Source organism: Antechinus flavipes, chromosome 1, assembly GCF_016432865.1.
Source record: "Antechinus flavipes isolate AdamAnt ecotype Samford, QLD, Australia chromosome 1, AdamAnt_v2, whole genome shotgun sequence".
NCBI classification, from domain to species: Eukaryota; Metazoa; Chordata; class Mammalia; order Dasyuromorphia; family Dasyuridae; genus Antechinus; species Antechinus flavipes.
Genome location: NC_067398.1, coordinates 725,008,718 through 725,028,926, shown reverse-complemented (window position 1 = coordinate 725,028,926; position 20,209 = coordinate 725,008,718). Strand labels below are relative to the sequence as shown.

At 36.6% G+C, this 20,209-nt stretch overlaps 1 long non-coding RNA gene across 1 annotated transcript; it reads right to left on the bottom strand.

Moving 5' to 3' along the window:
* Nucleotides 1-6,322: 6,322 nt before the first annotated feature.
* Nucleotides 6,323-15,109, bottom strand: LOC127543849 (uncharacterized). The gene is made up of 3 exons (XR_007949320.1): nucleotides 14,758-15,109; nucleotides 14,081-14,176; nucleotides 6,323-6,793 (listed from the first exon to the last, which is right to left on the bottom strand). It is a non-coding gene; the product is annotated as an uncharacterized LOC127543849 (long non-coding RNA).
* Between the last annotated feature and the right edge of the window lie 5,100 nt (nucleotides 15,110-20,209).

Sequence of the window (20,209 nt, the reverse complement as noted above, 5' to 3'; positions counted from 1 at the left end):
AAGGTTTTGCAAGGGTCCACGTTGAAAAATTACCCGTGCATATATTTTGTAAATAAAAAGCTTTAATAATAATAATAAAAAGAAAATGCCATCCGCATCTAGAAAGAGAACTATGGAGATTGAATGTAGATCAACACATGTTATATTCACAGTTTTCGGGGCGGGGGGGGGTTTCTCTTGTGGTTTCTTCTTTTTATTATGATTTTTCTCTCACAACATGATTTATAAAGAAATGTGTCTTAAAAATGTTAATACACATTTATAATCAGAAAAATAAAACAATTAAGAAAAAACTACTGTTGGAAACTATTTTTACATGTATTTGGAGAAATAAAATATTATTGAGAAAAAAAGAAGTATGCTCCTATCTGCAGTCAAACTCCATTAGGTTGTTTTTTTGGAGGTAGGTAGCATTTTTCATCTTAAGCCCTTTGGATTTATCTTGGATACTTACATTGCTGAGATAATTAAATCATTCACACTTGATCATTATAAAACTTTGTTGTTACTTTGTGCACCATTTTGGTTCTGCTCACTTCACTTGATATCACTTCATGTAATACTTTCCTGTACTTCTGAAAGCATTATTTCTTATAGACTAATAGCATTCATCACAATCATATATCACAAATTGCTCAACTATTTCCCAATTGATGAACATTCCCTCAGTTTCCAATTCTTTGTCACCACAATGAGCTATTATAAATATTTTTGGGCATATATGTCATTTTTGTTCTTCTTAAACATTTGACATACACATCTAATACTGTTTCTGAGGAGGTCAAATGGTATATATAATCAGTCTGGTAAGTGTGAGGTATAAATTAAAACAGCTCATAGATACTGCTCCATATCTACCAGATTGGCTCATATATCAGAAAAGGAAAATAACAGACAAGGAAAACAGAATTGGACACCATAGATTTCACCAACATTCTGGCTCTACTCCTGATATGGTAATCCTGAAGATATCATCCCTACCATTTTACTATTTTTGCTGATAGGTGATAAGTGGTTGAAGTAGCAAGTGCAGATCCAATGGAGGCTGCAGATGCAGCTCTGAATATGGGCATACCCATGGCCATAGGATCATCTTCTCAATTGAAGTATCATGTGCAGGTACACTGTAGCTCTAGCACCAAGTCTGCACACAAGTGGGTTAGACCATAAGATAACATTCTCACTAGAAGCAACAGTAGAATTTCTCAGCTCCCTGGGTGTCTGAGCAGCCTTTTAAGGATCAAATTCTTGCCTCCAAATGTAAGGAGTAGGCTAAAAACAGTATTTATCCAATCCTGGTCTGATGACCACAGTACATGGAAATCCCATCTGCTTTGGTTGAAACACAAAAAATGACCGAAATTTCTGCAAAGATAATTTCATTCATCATTGTCATTGAATATTAATAATCACTTATTGATCTCTTGTTGTAAGGTTTGCAAAGCTAAAATGCATTCATTGAGGAAGAGTTATGATATTTGCATATAGTGTCAATGTCTTACAACAAATGGAAAACCCATTTCTGAAGATGGAAAGAGTTTCATGTTCCATTATTTTGCACTTTCTCAGCAGCATGTGATATGCAGTTAGGGCAAGAAAGAGAGGCAGGAATATAACTTTAATGAAGGGATAAGAAGCCTGGAATCCCTGCCATATAAAGATTATCTGAAGGTTCTGGGAATTGCTCAACTATTTCCCAATTGATGAACATTCCCTCAGTTTCCAATTCTTTGTCACCACAAAATTCAGAATAGATAAGAAGGGATACAGTAGTTTTCATTAACTATTTATTTATTTAGAAATGTAATTTTATTTATATTCTGTGACATTTTCAATTTGGAATTTTTTTCTCTCTTCTTCATACCTTGCACAAAAGAAGGGACATGTGAACACACATGAACAATTCTAGGCTACCAACTCCTTTTTATCAATTCTTTTTCCATAGATGGAAAACATGTTCCTTCATAGGTTGTTGGTGATTTAAGTATTTAAGTATTCAGAATAATATAGTCATTCACAATTATTCTTTAAACAATATTTCTCTTACTGAGTCTCTTCATTCTGCCCATTTCACTCACTAAAGCTATTTAAAATGGTATATCTCTTACTTTCTCTTTTTGCATATTGATGTATAGGAATGCTGTTGATTTTCATCTGTTTACTTTATATTTTTCTATTTTGCTAAAATCACTAATTATTTCAACTATCTTTTTAATTGAATCTGGGATTTTCCAACTGTATCATTATGTTTGCAAAAAAAGAGAAACTTTTGTTAATCAGTTCTTATTCTATCTGCTTTTCATTTCTTATAGCTCTATTCTAGGATTTCAAGTACAATATTGAATAATATTGATGACCATGAACATCCTTTTGTTATCTCTAATCTTACAGTGAAAGATTAATGGAAAAATCTTATTAGCTTTTCTCTATCACAGATGAGGCTTGCTAATGGTTTTAGATAAATGCATTAAAAATCAATTTAAGAATAATTGATCAATAGCTACACTTACAAGTGATTATAATTGAAATGAGTGTTCTTTATCAAGTTTTTTCTGCATCTTTTGGCATAATCATATTTTAAAAACTTTTATTATTGACATAACTGTGTTAATAGTTTACTATATATTAAAATTTCAAAGTACTTTACATATGTGATCTTCTTTGAAACTTGAAACAATATATTATGGGTTTTTTATATATGTTATGTATATGTTATTATTATCCCCTTTTACAGATCACAAAAGTTAGACTAGGCAAAATTAAGTAATAGAGCAGATCCATGTCTGAAGCATTTCAGGATATTTACATCATTTCTGAACTGATATAAGAACAGTGCTCTATCCACTGCACAACCTGTTTCACATTCAGAAAGACCCTTCCTGAGTGTTTTCTACCCTAATTTTGATACTGATTCTGCAGCTTCCTGCCTCAATATATAGAAATGCTCCTCCCCCTACAAAACCTAGCTGACTCCAACCTGGGCATCCCTGTATCATCCCACTGGACTTGGTAATCCATGATTCCAGGGATGCTCAAGACCAGCACTGATAGTGGCACTCCATGGACTCCCAACTAATGACTTAGGATGCATCAGATTTATTCTCTTTTGGCTGATTTTCTTTCAGGTGCTGAAATTCCAACATAAGTCTCCATTTATTTGTTAATGTCCTCTGAGTTCCCTTAAAGATGGTTCTAGAAGACAAATTTCTTGACCTATGAAGTCGTAACTGGAAGTAGTTCTAATAGAGGACATTGACAACAGAAGAAAATTCCCAGTAGAGATAGCTCTGTACTTAAAATCATATCCCTTGAACTTGAATGATTCATCTGCTGCTTATTAAATACCTGGTGTAAGTTACTTTATCTCTATGGACCTCAGTTTCCATATCTTTAAAATGGAGATGAAAAAATTAGGTAGATTTTGAAGTCCCTCCTCATTATCAGTTCCATGATTCTATGTTCTAGGGAGAAAATTTGCATCTCAAAAGTTTGTAAATATGAAGTACTAAGGTGGAAAACTTGAGGCAATGCTATCTCTCAAAGGCTAATCTTTGTGAAAGGAAATTCTGTTTGATACAAGATGCACTAGACAACCTCTATACTTCTATGATTCTGAGCATGGTGCCAGATGGGACTTAGAAAGTGATTATGCTGAATTGTGGGTACATGAGCTCAGATACACATGATTTCTTACTCAAAGTATGGTTGGACTTTGAAGCCATCAGTGGTCAGTGTCAGTACTGACCTGATCTGAAAATGGTGGTGTTTGTTCAGTGAGTCCAATCCGATACAGCCAGTTCCAGGAGGCCCTAGCAGAGCATTCTTCCTGAAGAATTAACATGGGGTAGACATAGAATCTCTGAAGCCCTTTTCTCACCCAGAAATACATATCAGTACATCAAGTTGAAAACAGTCAGTGGGACTCTACAGTTTCACTCCTCCTGTGAGCTCTGCTGGGAAATGGCAGAGAGAGGTTAAAGCATATTATTCTATTTCTGTTTTCCCTTAGATGCAGAGACACAGCTGGAGATGCTCCAAGCAAGGAGAGTCCCCAGAGCTCTTGATGATCCCTGATGTCTCTTTATGTGCAGAAGTGGCTCCTTCCTTACCTAACTACAAGGATAATTGAAAAACACATTGCTATCAAGTAGCCAGAGGAGCCTCATAAATGCAGCCCTTAATCTTGCATCAATGTCCTTATTCTGGACAAAGTCCCCACTCATATTTCTTCAGTTATACATGGAGTATTTAAGATGGAACATCTACAATATCTCAGTTGCTGGACAGTTCCCCGACATTCAGTGATGCAAGCAATTGACTTTCCTTTGGTTCAGGCAGCTCCTTGGTTCCTTCAAGGTTTGGGACTTTGTCTGACATTTAGTAATATGGTGCTTTACATCCAGAGAACCACTTTCTGGCTGTTTTCCACCCTGTTCTTGATGCTGTTCCTACAGCTTCCTACTTCAGTGAGTAGGAGTGAGAAGCCCCAATGCTTTTCCAAAATCAGCCCCAGCCTCGCCAGAGATGGGGATCTGATGATCGGAAGCTTTCTCCCTTTGTATTCAGTGAGAGTGAGTAGTTTTACAAGGGCAGCAGCTTTTGCAAACCAGCCTAGCAAGGACTGCAGGAATCATCAATAAGTAGGTCTCTCTATGAAAGAGTTACTGTGGTGATTTTTCAAAGCATTCTCTTTTTAACAACGAGGTGCACAGGGAAGCTTCAATTACTATGTGCAGTTATAATTCCATCCTCCCCTGCCCCTTTTGACTTTTTTTTTGTAAATTAATTTTCATCTTTAAAGATAAAGAATATTCTTTTTCTTGGTCTCTCTGTCTCTATCTTTTTCTTTTTTCCACTTTAAATCATTGTCCCTTTTGTTTCAGTTTCTCACTTTGTTTCTTTCTTTGTCTCTATCTTGATATATCTCTTTTTCTTAGTTCTGTCTCTATCTCAGTTTCTTTACATTTTCCTGCTGCACTTATTCCCTCCACAGGGGCCCTGCACTTGAGAAGTCTCAAAGATAAGGGTTACTAGGAATCACCGTAATTTGTTTCTCCATCTTTCATATTCTCATTCTTCATATATATACTTTCATTATAAAAGGATGTTTTTGTGTCCCACTCTAGAGAACCCTAACATGGCTGTCTAAGTTACAAGGGGACCCTTGGGATAGGTCATTAATGTTTCCTATTTTTGTGATGACAGAAGAATGTTTGGGAACAAGTCAGAGTAAACACAATTCTTTAAAGATAGAAAAAGCTGATGGTGAAATGCCTGTTGTATTCAGGCGCCTGTGAAGAGATCTGCTTTTTCCCTGAGGGATGTGTGAGGATTCAGTGTTTTTTTTTCAAGAGAGGTTCTGCTAAAGCCAAGAAGGAAACAAAAAGGAATCGGGTCTCTTTGCATTTTGCGAGACTGTGTGAACATTGTTCTTAAGATGAGCCAGAGTTTGTAATTTTGTCTGGGCTCTGCTCCTGTTGCATCATGAGGAGCAGCAACTCTTTGTCTGGCAGTACAGACAGAAGCAAGTGCAGTATAATGTAAATGAAAACCTCTGTGAGTCTACACATCATGAACTGGGGTGGAAAAGGTGGGTTTTGAACTTAAACCCACACTCACAGCACACATTCCCCCCCCCCCCCCCCCACACACACACACAGACGGGTGCACACACATTGCTTTTCCACATTGTTTCTTTCTCCAAGGAGCTTCACTGCAAAGTGGATAAGGAGTTAAAGAGTGAACAGGACTCTGTGACAAGGTTATGGGAGATGGATTATGGAAAAATGCCAGTGATCCATTCAGATCACCGTTCTGACTTCTTCCTCTAGATCTCTGTCTCTATGACTCTTGTATCTTTCTGTTTTTCTCTCACTCTCAGTTTCATTATCAAGGTACTTTTGCATTTTTCTGTTTCATTTTGTGCTATTTCCTACCCTTCTCTCCTTTAGTTGTAAGGAAAAATTCTGTTTCCCAGAGTCAAAAAGATTTGAGTGAAATCCTGTCTCAGATATTCGTTAATTTTGGGATGTAGGGCAAAACACTCAACTTCTCTGTGCCTTCTTATGGATAATAACAGTACTTACTTCCCAGGATGCTTCTGAGGATCAAATCAGATTACCTATGTAAAGCATTTTGAAAACCTCAAAGCATGTGATTGCTAGCTCTTATATACTCAATCATTTATGTTTCTTGAATACTTGAAGATGCTCTAATGAATATCTTCCCTTTAACCTTTCATTATTCTCTGAGAGGGATGATAAAGATTAACTTTATTTTGTTTTAATGAATTTATTTTTTATTCAAGCTTTTTATTTACAAAATATATATATGGGTAATTTTTCATCATTCATCCTTGCAAAACTTTCTGTTCCAAATTTTTTCCTTCTTCCCCCTACTCCCTCCCGTAGATGACAGGTAGACCAATACATGTTAAATATATTAAAGCATATGTGAAATCCAACATATGTGTACAAATTTATACAGTTTATCTTGCTGCATAAGAAAAATCAGCTCTATAATAAAAACCTGAGAAAGAAAACAAAATTCAAGCAAACGTCAACAGAAAGCATGAAAATCCTATGTTGGAATCCCCACTCCGTCCCACAGTCCTCTCTCTGGATGTAGGTGGCTCTCTTCATCACTGAACAATTGGAATTGGTTTGAATCCTCTCATTGTTAAAGAGAGAATGGTTAACTTTAGAGGGAGGAAGTGTTACTGGTATATAAGTGAAGTGCTGTGAAGCCTGTTTCCTTTGTTGCCTTTGATCTACTTTCCTTATGAAACATAATCCTGAATGGAGACAAAAAAAAATAAACAGTCAGCAGTGCCTTATTTTAACTGCAGAGAATATGAGTGATCTAGAAATAAATTTATTAATTTAACTGGCATTTGTCATCACCTACCGGTGCTGAGTGCTGTGCTACACTCTGGTGATATAAGAATAAGAATGTGAGAGTTCCTGCTTTTAAGGATCTTTCATGCTAATGGAAAGAACAATAAATTTCTTTAAAAATACAAAGAGAATAAAATGAATAACAGGTGAGGAAGGCACTAGCTGTGCAGAGAGACAAGAAAGACTTTGTGAGGATCGGCCTTTGGGTTTGAGGGACAGCTGATAAAAAATCGAAAGAATGGACTCAGCATCTCAGATTCTCCGAGAGCTGACAGGAAGCTTCTCATGGGGAAAAAGAGTTGCTTCTTGCAGATAAAATCAGTTTGGTTGCGAACACAAGGGTGGAGGGCAAGATTGAAGGACTTTCTTCTCAGCTACTTCTGCTCAGAAAACTTCTGTTTTTTCTTAAATGGGGGAGCTGATAGAGAAACATTTCCAGATTGTAAATCTTCTGGAGAATATCAGCATCAACAGAAGAGCTCTTTGATGTAGATTGTCTGGGTAAAGACAAGGAACAGTTACAAGAACAGTCTTTTAGGAAACTTTGACTTTCTTCTCTCCTACAGCTTTAAGTGCAATGAGAAATAAGAGGGGAGACTGGAATGAAGGCCTGGGTAAGGTTCTGGTCTTGGAAGAAAAAGCTGTTGGGAAGGTCTGATTGCAAATATCGAGTGCACAAATGTGACTAACTGCTTCTGATCCTCCTTTATTCAGGTTTCTCATCAGTGATAATGATATAATCAGTGATTATATATAGCTCTCTTGTACATAATACCCACTACTTATAGTGCTGGCAAAGTGCCACATAGTGCCCACTGCTCCTGTTAAGTTGTATAATTATTATCTCATTTGATCCTCACAACCATCCTTCCAGAGAATAGCTATTATTATGCCAATTTTTATTTGGGAGGAAACTGAGGCACACTGGCATTTATGTGACTTGCCCAAGGTCTGAGAATGGATTTAAATTCTGCAACCAAACCCAGCATTCCATTCATTTTAGAGAGTCTCCAGGATTTTTTCAATTTTTTCTTCAAGTTCTTAATGCCTACTGCCATAGCTTGCACATAATAGATGCTTGGTAGTTGATTAAAGCGTATCCTTCAAGAGCTAGGATAAAAATCAGGAAGCCTTTTTATATCTTCATTTGCAAGAGAACTCTCCTCTAATCATCATTCCTCCATTTTTCTCTATTATACATATTCAAATATCTCCTGTATTTAAAACTTGGGGGCATTTTTTCCTCCATTATAGTCTCATAGAGCCCTCTGGGAACATGGACCATTTGAATCACGATATAATGTGGTCCATCTTATTTGCTCAACATTTAGTAGTTGTATAAATGAGTGAGGTTGACAGACATTCAAATAAGGAAGTCAAAACAAATAGACATAAACATAATAATAATCACACAGAAAGAAGATTACAAGATAAATGGATCCTGTTATTTATAATCAGCTTTGGAAACAGAGGTACAACAGTACTTATAAGGACAGATCTCAAGTGAGGAAGATGGGTTTAAATCCAGTTTCAACCATTTACTGGCTGTGTGACTTTGGACAAATTAGTTTGCCTCTATTTCTCTAAATTTTCCATTTTCAGGATAATAGTAACACGTTGTCATAAGAGTTAAATAGATACTAATTACAGAAACTGGTCATATAAATATTAGTCCCTATTATTGTTATTGTAAGCACAAAATGAACTGGAGAAACTGAGAAAGTTTTCCTTCTGAAATGTATTTTCTATTCAGATTTTGTTGGTGCTTTCTGATTCTCTCTCACTCAGGTGGCTCCACAAAAACTACCAGCAGGCTTTGACCATAAGGTTTGCTGTGGAGGTATCTTCTTATTGGAATCCAGGAGTAACCTGGAGAACTCATAATTATATCTTCACTATGAGTTGCTTCATTGTGAGTTTGGGATGTTTTCCTGAATCAAAATTACCAAGAGGTCAGTATTTGACTATTATTTGACTAACAAATAAAAGTACAAATGTTTCTTTTTACCCAATGCTTGTGGATATGCTCTCCCCTCTACAATCACTTATAGGAAGCCTCAAATTAAAAGTTTCTAAAGGAATTTTCTCAAGCTAATAGATTTTCAAATTCAGCATCACTATTGGATAAATCATTTCCTCTTATATTCTTTGACTTGGGCCTTGCTCCTTAACATAGTGTTAATTTCATGACTGGCAGAGATCTCTGCTGTTAGTATTCATCACATAATTTATGAAGGCTCGCTCTCCCAACCCTGCAAATTCCGCAGTTTCCAATGTTTCTTCAACTAAAATATCGACAGAAAAATAAAATCAAAGTCAAAACACAGAGACCTATGGTTACTGACCACTGTTTGAGGAGGGTCTGAGGCTTTTAATCACCATGAAATTTAGAGCATGTTTTTCACTGAGACAGAACCAAGAGAAAAATCCTGGGCCAATCACTGCCTTTCGACTATATTCACTTCTGGTTCAGGAGAAAATGAAATCAAAATTTTTTTTAAAATTTTTTTTAAAATTTTGAGAGAATTGTAAACATTTAGAATTTAATGGAATATTTGTAAGGGCAAACACAACCCTTTTATGATATCCTTTGACAATAGGCAGAGCATAGGGGTCTCATTGACTAAGTCGCTAAACTGGGACAGTTAATTTACTTCCATTCTATAAGCATATTGTTCTTGCATACTAAAAGAGTAAAAGTAATTTTGGATGGTAGCCAGTCTTTCGTTAAGCAACTTGGGGTCATTATAATGATCCTAGATATATTTAGCAGTACAGAATGTATAATTTCCTAAGATCATCAAGCAAAAAGCACATATTTTACAAATGACAAAACTCAAATTTCCAGAAGTCAACAGTTTTAGCCAAAGTTCCACATCTGGAGTATACAGGCCTAGAAAGAAGCATTCCATTAGTGTTGCTTCTTGATGTATGATCCAAGGATAAAGAATAGAGCTATTTTAGAGGCCACTTTCTTGGCCCATATCATCCAGCACAAAGATCTCTCAAGTCAATCAATAGTTCCCCATCTCCAGCGAAGCGGGGGCTGATTTTGTGGAAGCAGATGGGCTCTTCTGCCCTGCAGAGAGAAGCCCCAGCCACTGACCCAGGGGTCCTAGAATCCTCCCCTCTCCAGTTTTTGTTTGATCACATCAAGTGTCATCTCTCTACTTGTGAAACTAAAAAGAAAGATGTGTTCCAGCAGCAGAACAGGGCAGCAAGGACTCTGAGTTTGGCCCATGTTATTATAATAGTGAGGAGGTTCTGGGATGAGATTAAACATGGATAGATAAAAACAAAACCTTTTGGTTTAGGCAGCTGGGCTAAAAGCGGACTAATTGTGACCACAATGTGCACCATGTTCTATAAGTCAGGAAATATTGCAAGCTGCCTGCCAAAAACCAAAACAAAACAAAAACAACTGAAATATTTTAAAGTTACAGGCTGAATAACAGAAAATTTATCAGAGTCTACAAGAAAGAATCAGAGGGATTAGAATATGATATTCTGGAGGGCAAAGGGTTTAGAAGTACAAATATGAACCACCTATCCCACAAAATTAAGTATACTCCTTCAAGAGCAAAATGGTATTCAGTGAAATGGAGGACTTTTCAATATTCCTGATGAAAAGACCAGAGCCGAATAGAAAATTTGACTTTCACATATAATATTCTAGAAAAGCATAAAGACATAAATGAGAAAGAGAAATCATGAGGGACTTAATAAGTTTAAGTTGTTTATATTCCTATATGGGAAGACGTAACACAGAAGAACTTAATAGGGCAGTTAGAAGAAGTATATATAAGAGGAAACAGCTATGAATTGAATATGATGCATAATGTCTACAAAATGAAAATTAAGAGATGAGAAAGAGGACTACACTAGGAAAAAGAGAAAGGGGAAGTTAATGGGTTAAATTATCTCAAATAAAAGAAACAAGAAAGAGTTTTTTCAGGGGAGGGGAAATTGGGAGAGGTGGTGGGGAACACTTGAACCTTACTCTCATCAGAATTGGCTCAGATCGGGAATAACATACACACTCCATTGGGCACAGAAATCTATTTTGTCCCACAGGAAAGTATGGGGATGGCATATAAGACTCAAGAGTAGGGGCTGCTAGGTGGCACAATGGATAGGGCACCAATCCTGAAGTCAGGAGGAGCTGAGTTCAGATGTGACCTCAGACACTTAATACTTCCTAGTTGTGTGACCCTGAGCAACTCACTTAATCCCAAATGCCTCAGCAAATAAATGAGGGGGGGGGGGGAGGGAGAAAACGAGAGAGAGAGAGAGAGAGAGAGAGAGGAGAGAGAGAGAGAGAGAGAGAGAGAGAGAGAGAGAGTACTTTAGTACTCATAAAAGGGTCCTGGCAGAAATTAGAGGAAGATCTAGTCAAAAGAAAAACTTTTGCCCTTTGAAGAGGCACAGGAGGAAAGAAGAAAGAGAACAGAATAAATGGGGGAGATCAAATGAAAAGAAATATATTTAACAATTAAAGCTGTAAAAAATAAACTCTGAGGCAATTTTCTGTGGTAAAGGCCTTACTTCTGATATACATATATGTAGAGGGCTGCAGATAATGGGTGCTTCAAGTATATCTTACCCAGAGTTCCCCCACTATCTGCAGCCCTCTACACACACACATACACACACACACACATATATCTGAGTCTAATTTATAAAAATAAGAGCTATTCCTTAATTGATAAATGATCAAAAATTATGAACTGGGAATTTTCAGATGAAATAACTGAAGGTATTTATAGACATATGAAAATGCTCTAAATCACTATTGATTTGAGTAAGGCAAATTAAAACAATTCTGAGATACCTTCTCATACATATTAAATTGGCTAACAGGACATAAAAGAAAAGTGACAAATATTGGAGGGGATATGGGAAAATTGCAACAGTAATGCACTCTTGGTGGAATTGTGAAGTGATCCATCCATTATGAAACCATTCAAACCAATTTGAAACTATGCCCAAAGACTTATAAAATCATGCAAATCCTTTGACCAAGAACATCTCTACTAGGTCACTATGTTCTAAAAAGAACAAAATAAAAATTGTATACAAAAATATTTATAGCAGCTCTTTTCTGATGACAAAAGAATTGGAAATTGAGGGGGTGCCTATCAATTGGGGAACAGCAGAACAAGTTGTTGTAAAGGATTGTGATGTAACACTATTGTGTTATAAGAAATGGTAAGCTAAGTATTCTCAGAAAAATCTGGAAATGCTTACATGAACTGATGAAAATGAAATTAATAGAACCAGAAAAAAATTGTACACAGTAAATGCAATATTATAAGATGATCAACTGGGAATAACAACTATTCTCAACAATATTATCCAACACAATTTTGAAGAACTTATCATGAAAAATAACTGTCAGTTCTCAAAGAAAGAACTGATAGAGTCTGAATATAGATAGAAGCATACTTTTTATACTTTAAAAAATTCCTAGGTTTTATTATTTTGGTCTGTTTTATTTTACAACATGACTGATATGGATATATGGTTTGCATGATCAAAATCTCTTGTCTAAATTCTGTCATATAATGCTGAGAAATAGTTCAATATAATGGAATAGCAGGCTTCTTTTCTATTTATACTTTCCCATCTTGTTCTAAGACTTTGGGATAACTCTTTAATTATTTCTTATGTTATTATATCAAAATTCTTTTTTTTAGTAGAAGCTTTCAGGTAGTCCTATTATTCTTATGTTTTTAAAATTGCATACTCTATTCACTGCTCTGTTTTTCTCTATTTTATTGCTGTAAACATTTAGATATAATTTTTCTCTGATTATTGCTTTGATGTACTCCATAGGTGTTATGTGGCTTCATATTTTTTAATTCTCTTTAATAAAATGTTTTAATTTTTATTTAACCTATTTATTCTTAAAGATTAAATTATTTAGTCTCTTTTTTATGTTTCCATGTTCCCCTATTCAATAGAATTTTATTGTGCTATTATCTGAAAAGGATGCATTTAATATTTGTTTTTCTATACTTAACTATAAAGCTTTTAGACCTTAACATATGGTCAGATTTAAAAAAGTACTATGTACTGATGAGATTTTTTAAAAGGGTGTGTTCTTTTTTATTTGGATTCAGTTTTTCCAGGTAGCTATCACATCTATTTTATCTAAGATTCTATTCATACCTTTGACTTCTTATTTATTTATTTTTGGTTAGATCTATCTAGTTCTGAGAGAGGAAGTTTGAAATCCCTTACTGTTATAATTTTCTTATCTATTTCCCCCTGTAATTAAAAATTTTTTGATGCTATAATATTTGCTGCATATAGGTTTAGTATTGGTATTACATCACTATCATGATACTATTTATCTTTGCTTATCTCTTTGTTTATCTCTTTTAATTAAATCTATTTTAACTACCTTTGTCTGAGAACATAGTTGCTACCCCCCTTTTTTTGCATCCACTGAAGCATAACAGATTTTACTCCAACCTTTTGTAAAGACCAATTGATGTGGTAATTAAGGGAATCATTTAGTAGAAGAGAGGAAGCATTCAGTTGAGCTCCCCCAACATTCTTTTCCAGATTGACAATAATGGCTCAAACTGAATGTGGCAGTTACAGAAGCCCCAAAACGTCAGAATGAAACATCATGCCAGCCAAGATGACACAGGAGATCAGAAAAAGGGATTTGTGACAAGGGGAGGAGGCTGGCCCAGAGCCATGGGGATGGACCACACCGGTGAAGCTAAGAGATGGTGAAAGAAGCAACTGCCCTGCTAATATCTACTTAACTTAAGAGCAGGGAGGAAGCCTTGAGGATCAGTATGACTTTTTGCTTCAAGAGATCAAGGACCCTGAACAGCAGTAATGTTTCCTGTCCCAAGGAAAAGAGAAATAGTGTCTGAAGTAGAATCCTGATTTTGTGAACACACTGAACAGTAATAAAACCCTCATGACTTGAGAAGCCGAAGCAAATAAAGATGCCCCCCTCCCCACTGAGGGTCCTCTTTCTCTGAGTCTAGAAGACTCCTGGGAGGAAGAAAAGTGATTTGCTGGGATTAAGATAAATTTCCATGAAGCTACTGACAGCCATAATCCCAAAGGGGACAGAGGAGAAGTGTGTGTGGGACGGAGGGCGGTGAGAGTTGGCTCACCCCATGTCTCATAAGCTGCATCTTCTTCTCTCTATTATTTACCTGGCCATGTGTTTGCCTCCAGGTCTCTCCTTGCCATGCAAGATGCTTCCCCTTGCTTCAAATGGGAGATCAGGTCCGGTCTGGAGACTGCGAGTCCTGCTCATGGACAAGGGGACAGAGAGACACCTCAGAATTCAGTCTCCTGCTTTCTGGCTTGGGGAAGCCCCAAGGAGGATCAGAGGATGTCTGAAAGATGCTCTGCATGATATATATATATATATGTGTGTGTGTGTGTGTGTGTGTGTGTGTGCTTGTATCATATATGTGGGGAACAAGTCACAAAATGCATCAGGATGCAGAAAGGCAAACCCTTCACTGCACCCACTCCCACCCTAAGAGTCCAGGAATTTTTCGGGCCTTCAGGGATCTGCAGAAAGTCTTGGAATTAAAGGAAGATTTGGACACAGGGGGTTAGGGCATGGGGGACAGGGCAGAGAGGGAGGTTCAACACCATCGATTCTCCAGTTTCCAGCTGTATAAAGCAATACTTTTAACCTGGAAATAGTCTGAAAAACAAAACAAAACAAAACCTTTGACTTTTGTTCCCCAAAAGATAATCTCTGATTTCTGTTGGCTAAACAATAACTGGCCTTTATGTGAGATGCCCTAAAACATTTCAGCTAGCAAACAGCAGGCCCCATGGTGCACATACTAAGTCCCGGGGAAACCATCCTTACCAAGGCACACCGGTTGCTATAGTTCTTGAGAATCACCTCCCTGTACGGCTCCTTCTGAGAAGAGTCCAAGAGCCCCACTCCTCTTGGGTGAAATTTATGACATCCTTGAAGGTCACTGACTCCTGAAAAGCCAAACACACATGTGTTGAACCAGACAGCAGCCTTCACAAGGACCTGGGGGGCAAAGGGAGTGGACAGGACTTGAGCAGGGTTTAGACTTTTAGCCGAGACTTCAGTAGTCTCAGATCAGTGATACTAAATATCATTTTCTGAATCCTGCAACAAAATAATTCGTGATAGTCTATTTGTGGAAACACTTTTAAAAAATGTTTTTGACATTTACTTTTCTAAGATTTTGATTTCCATTCTTTTCTCCCTCCTCTCACCCTCCCCAAATTGGCAATCTGAGATAGGTTCTACATGTACAATCATATTAGACATATTCGCACATTAGTCATGCTACCACCATCAGAAAAACTGGTTTCTCTTGCTTTTAAGTGTCAACAAGAATGCTGGAAGAAAGGTTCTTTCTGCTAAGGTTTGAAATCTCAGTTGATAATGCGGTATTTCTCCCTGTAGCTGAAGAGAGAATGTGTTTCGGACTTTAGATCTCCTGAGATAAATTTTAGAGAGGGATTATGAAAAGGGATAACTCTGGAAAGCTGAAGAAATTGTTTCTTGTTGTGACAGAAAAGTTGCAGAGAGCATAGAGAAAAGAGATGCAGACATCTTTCCAGACAAAACTTTTTATCTTATTTGTGAAGAGGATTTTTGTGAAGAGCATTTACTTCTTATCTTGGGAGAAACTAAATGACAGAGGATGATTTTCAAAAATGAAGGGAAAACAGTTGAATTACAATGAAAGTTTGAGATGATACTGCTCTAACCATTTCCAAAGTCAAAATACTATAAATCATTATGCCTATTAATTAAATTAAATTAAAATTAAAATAATTAAAAATCAAAATATCTATTATTGATTTCATTTGTTAGTGAATTTTATATATTCATTTTATTTTTTTATTAAAGCTTTTTTTTATTATTACAAAACATATGCATGGGTAATTTTTCAACACTGACCCTTGCAAAACCTTCTGTTCCAAATTTTCCCCTCCTTCCCTTCACTCCCTCCCCTAGATGGCAGGTAGTTCATATATATTCATTTTAACATCCACATTTTACTGGGAAATGAGTTTTTTCCCAGTTTAGAAAATAATATATAATATTTAATGAACTGAGGTAGAGACCAGAGCTGATGAATGAATTAAAAAGAGGCAGCAGATTTCTGAGAAAAGATAAGTCCTTGGATTTCTCTAGAGTTCAGAATAGAATTAAAGAATGAGTCAGGTAGTTAGCTGAGAGGCCATACAAGGTACAGTGATGAATGCCAATTAATTTTGCTTAATAATGCTACAAATAATCAATAATTTTTGATTTACAGAACAGCCTTATGAATCACAGTGCAAGTAGTCATTTATCTCCAATTTAAAGAAGAGACATCTGCATCTGAGGAAGGCTTGCAAACACACTCTTCACCACAAAGCTTGTATACATCAGGGGAGATTCCATTTCTGGTCTTCTGAACCCCAGGCCAATGGTCTTTCCCCCAAAACAAGCTGCCTCCTGTTGTACAGCTCAAACTGACTTATACATCATCATACTGGGGTGGCTGAAAGTTTAATAATTCATAAGTCAGGCAACAAATACTTAGGTAATTATCAACTGCCAGAATGTGTGCTAAATATTGGCATTTCAGAGAAAGGCAAAAATATAGGTCTGATCTCAAGGATCACACGTTCTTATAAGGAGTGACAATCTGTAAATGACTCTGTACGTACAAGAATAGACAATGGAGTGGACACATGGGAGTGATGTGCCAAGGATGGCAATGAGGTTGTGAGTCTGGGTGACCAGGAGGATGCGAAATTTTGGAAGAGAGACTTTGGGAGGGACAGATGAGTTCTGTTTTGAATTTAGTGCTTTTTAAATGTCTAGTTTGAAATGTCTAAAAGCAGAGAATAAATAAATCCAAGGGAGTTGATGAGATCACTGAATGAGATGGGATATAAAGAGGGTACAGGCAGAGCCTTGTTAGACAATGAGACTTTAAAGGAACAGGGGACCAGCAAATAAACAGTGATCAGGCAAAAAGAACTAGGAGAGAGCTGTCACAAGGACCTAGAAAAGAGGTAGTTTCCTAGAGCAAAGCTTCTTAAACTGAGTCACAATCCCTCTGGGATCACAAAACTGAATGTGAAGGTTGTGAAATTATACTTTATTATCACCTATTTTATATACTTATAGGTCTGGGGTCACAAAAATTTCTCAGATGAAAAAGGGTCTTTAGTGGGAAATGTTTAAGAAGCCCTGTCCCAGAGGAATGACTATCAAAAGCTATAAAAGAATCAAAGAAGGATTTGGTCTGTGTGGAGGGAACTATTGACAATTAGCAAGTGACAACTAGCACTGATATACTGCTCCAAGGTTTGTGATGTGCTTTACATTTACTATCTCATTTGACCCTCATAACTCCTCTGAGGTAGGTGCCATTATCACTCCATTTTACAAATGAGGAAACTGAGTCTGAGATTGTGATTTGCCCAGATACAGCAATGGCCAGTTATGAATCCAGGGACTAGTACAATAGGTAAGGGAGTTAAAGAAGTTTTCTACAAACATCCAATGTTCTCGAAGTCTAACCAGTCACCCACCTCCAAGAATAGATTTTCTTCTTTCTTGAAATTTGTCATGTAACCCATCAATTGTATTGGTACACAAATAGTTCTCTGAAAGGTTGCCAGATTTGGGGTTGTAGGTAGTATATTGCTGCCTTGTCAGCCCTTTCCCTCTTAACTAGTACATAATTTGTGTTACCTCGGCATTCAGAGGTATTGAGATGTGAAGCTCTTTCACATTTCCAAGTAAGGAATCATGGTCATAGATCCAGAAATTGCTGTATAGTTTTAAGTACTTGGCAATTCGAAATGAAAATGTACTGTGAATCCAAGTTTCTAAAGTTAATAACTTTCACCTTCTCCACACTCCTTCCTATTTCCCTTAAACCTGGGAACATAAGGGACTAAAAATATCGGTGACCTAGACAAATTTTTGAGCATTTGAGTTAAGATGATAAAAATTTTAAAAAGAAAAATAGTGATCCCACTGGATAAAAGAACAGAGGGATAATAAAGGGATAAAAAGGACACAAAGGGATTTAAGTAGGACTTTAAAAATCAAGAGAAAGTAAAGAGGAATTTCAGATAGAAGAAAGGGGTGGAGGGAATAGATAAATGGATGGTGTGTCTCTGCCAAATCCATCTTGCAATAATAAAGGGATGGATCTTCCAAATCTCTCAGCATGAGAATGGGACCTGCAGAAGAGAACTCAGTGAAGTGGGAGGCCACATGTTGCTTTCATTGGCAGCACCCCATCCCAAGAGAAGGGAAATGTAAAGATCCAGAGTAAACTGACATTCAGCATTGTTTGTGTGTGTTGGGGAATGGGGGGGGGGGAGGGAAGGAAAATAGGGACAGCAAATCTCGGATGAGATGACATGGCCTTTGGAAAAGAGAGCAGTCATGGTGAGACAACAGAACAACTTCTATTAGGCAAGAGAAGCTTCCCTTATGAATTCTTTTTCAAAATGATTTTTTAAATTATGAATGCCTTGGCAACTCCCTCCCAGAGAATCCTTATAATAAAGGAAGGAAAACAAAGTTCAGCTAAATTAATCATTATAATGGAAAAAATCTGCCGTCATTTGCAATGTTCCACACCCCTGGATTCCCCACTTCTGTAAAAGAACAGGGAGAGCTTATTTTTGGGTCATTACAATTTCACCCCAGTTTGCATTGTTTTGTTCCCCTACTAAATGATTCTCCTGATTCTGTCCATCTCACTTTCTATTAGTCCACATCTTCCCAGGCTGCTTTGTATTCATTAATAATTATGGCCCGTGAACATATCTCAAGGTAGCACAGTGTTTCACGTGGCCCAATAATGGGGTCTGCTGCTGTTTCCAGCTCTGGTATAATGACATTATAATATGGGTTTATGGGGCCTTTCTTTTTGCCACCAACTTCAAGAGATATATGCTCAGTGGACTCTGAGTCAAATTATAGGGGCATTTTAATCCCCTTTTTCCCAGAATTTCAAACTGCTTTCCAAAATGGTGGTGCTGACTTATAGCTCTATAAGCAAGGCATCCCACATCAACTCCTGTCATTTTTTGCCATCTTTGCCAATAGGTACAAGGTAAAACTTCAAAGTACAGGCCCTGTGGCACATTGATTACAGGGCTGAGCCTGGATTCAGACATCATTTTCCTAAATTCAAATCTAGCCTCAGACACCAGCTATGTGATCCTGGGCAAATGAAAAATCCTGTTTGCCTGTTTCCCCATCAATAGAATAAAATGAAACCATCTTATCTCTGCCAAGAAAACCCCAAATAACATCAAAGGTCACAAAGTAACACAACCAAACAACAAAACCTCAGGATGGTCTTAATTTATATTTTCTTTATTATTGGTGATTTGAAGCATTTTTTCTTTTGGCTGCTAACAGCTTTTTCCCTCCCTAAAAAGGCCTGTTTCTATCCTTTGACAATTATTAGGGAATGAATGGCTTTTATGTTTATTAGTTATTGCTATCTTGAGTAGCAAACACTTATCAAATATAGGCAATTGACAAAAAGATTTCTCCTCAGCTGTTTTCCTCTTATCCTAAAAACAATTTTATTGATGCAAAAAATTTTCAAATTCATGAATTAATGTAAATACTGTCTTTATTACTTGTTTAATTTAGAATCCAACTCTGGATCATTGCTATGAAAGGAATGAGAATTGCTCCTTTATGATGTCAAATATTTAGCAAATAGATATGTTTTGAACTTATGAAATACAGTATAAAATATTGGTTTAGCTTCTACTAAAATGCTTTTCAACTTTCCCAGAAATGCTTACCAAACAGAGGTCTTTCCTAGGTAATGTGTTTGTGGGATTATTAAACATATTACTGAATTCCATTATTTATTTTTCTTCTTTATCCAGTCTGTTCCATTGATCTACTTTCCTTTTAGTTTTTTTTTTTTTAACTAGTACCAAATGGCTTTTTATTATTACTGTTTTACAATATAGTCTTGAAGTGTGGAAGTGTATTCCTATTTCACTTCTCCTTTTCCCCAAGATTTCCATTGAATGCTCTAGGCTATTAAAAAAAATTGTTCAAATATTTTCTTTTTACATCACTTCCATTTCCACCCATCTCTCTTCCCTTCCTTCACCTTCACCTTTTCTAATACAGAATTTTTAAAAAACCAGGCTTATAGTCCTGGTTTCCTCTCTGAGTTTGGTATATTTCTACACAAAATTGTGTTCCTGTTTCCACTTCAGATGAAAATTGGGTCATAACATGCCTGACCCTCCCCTGACCATATATATATATGTATGTA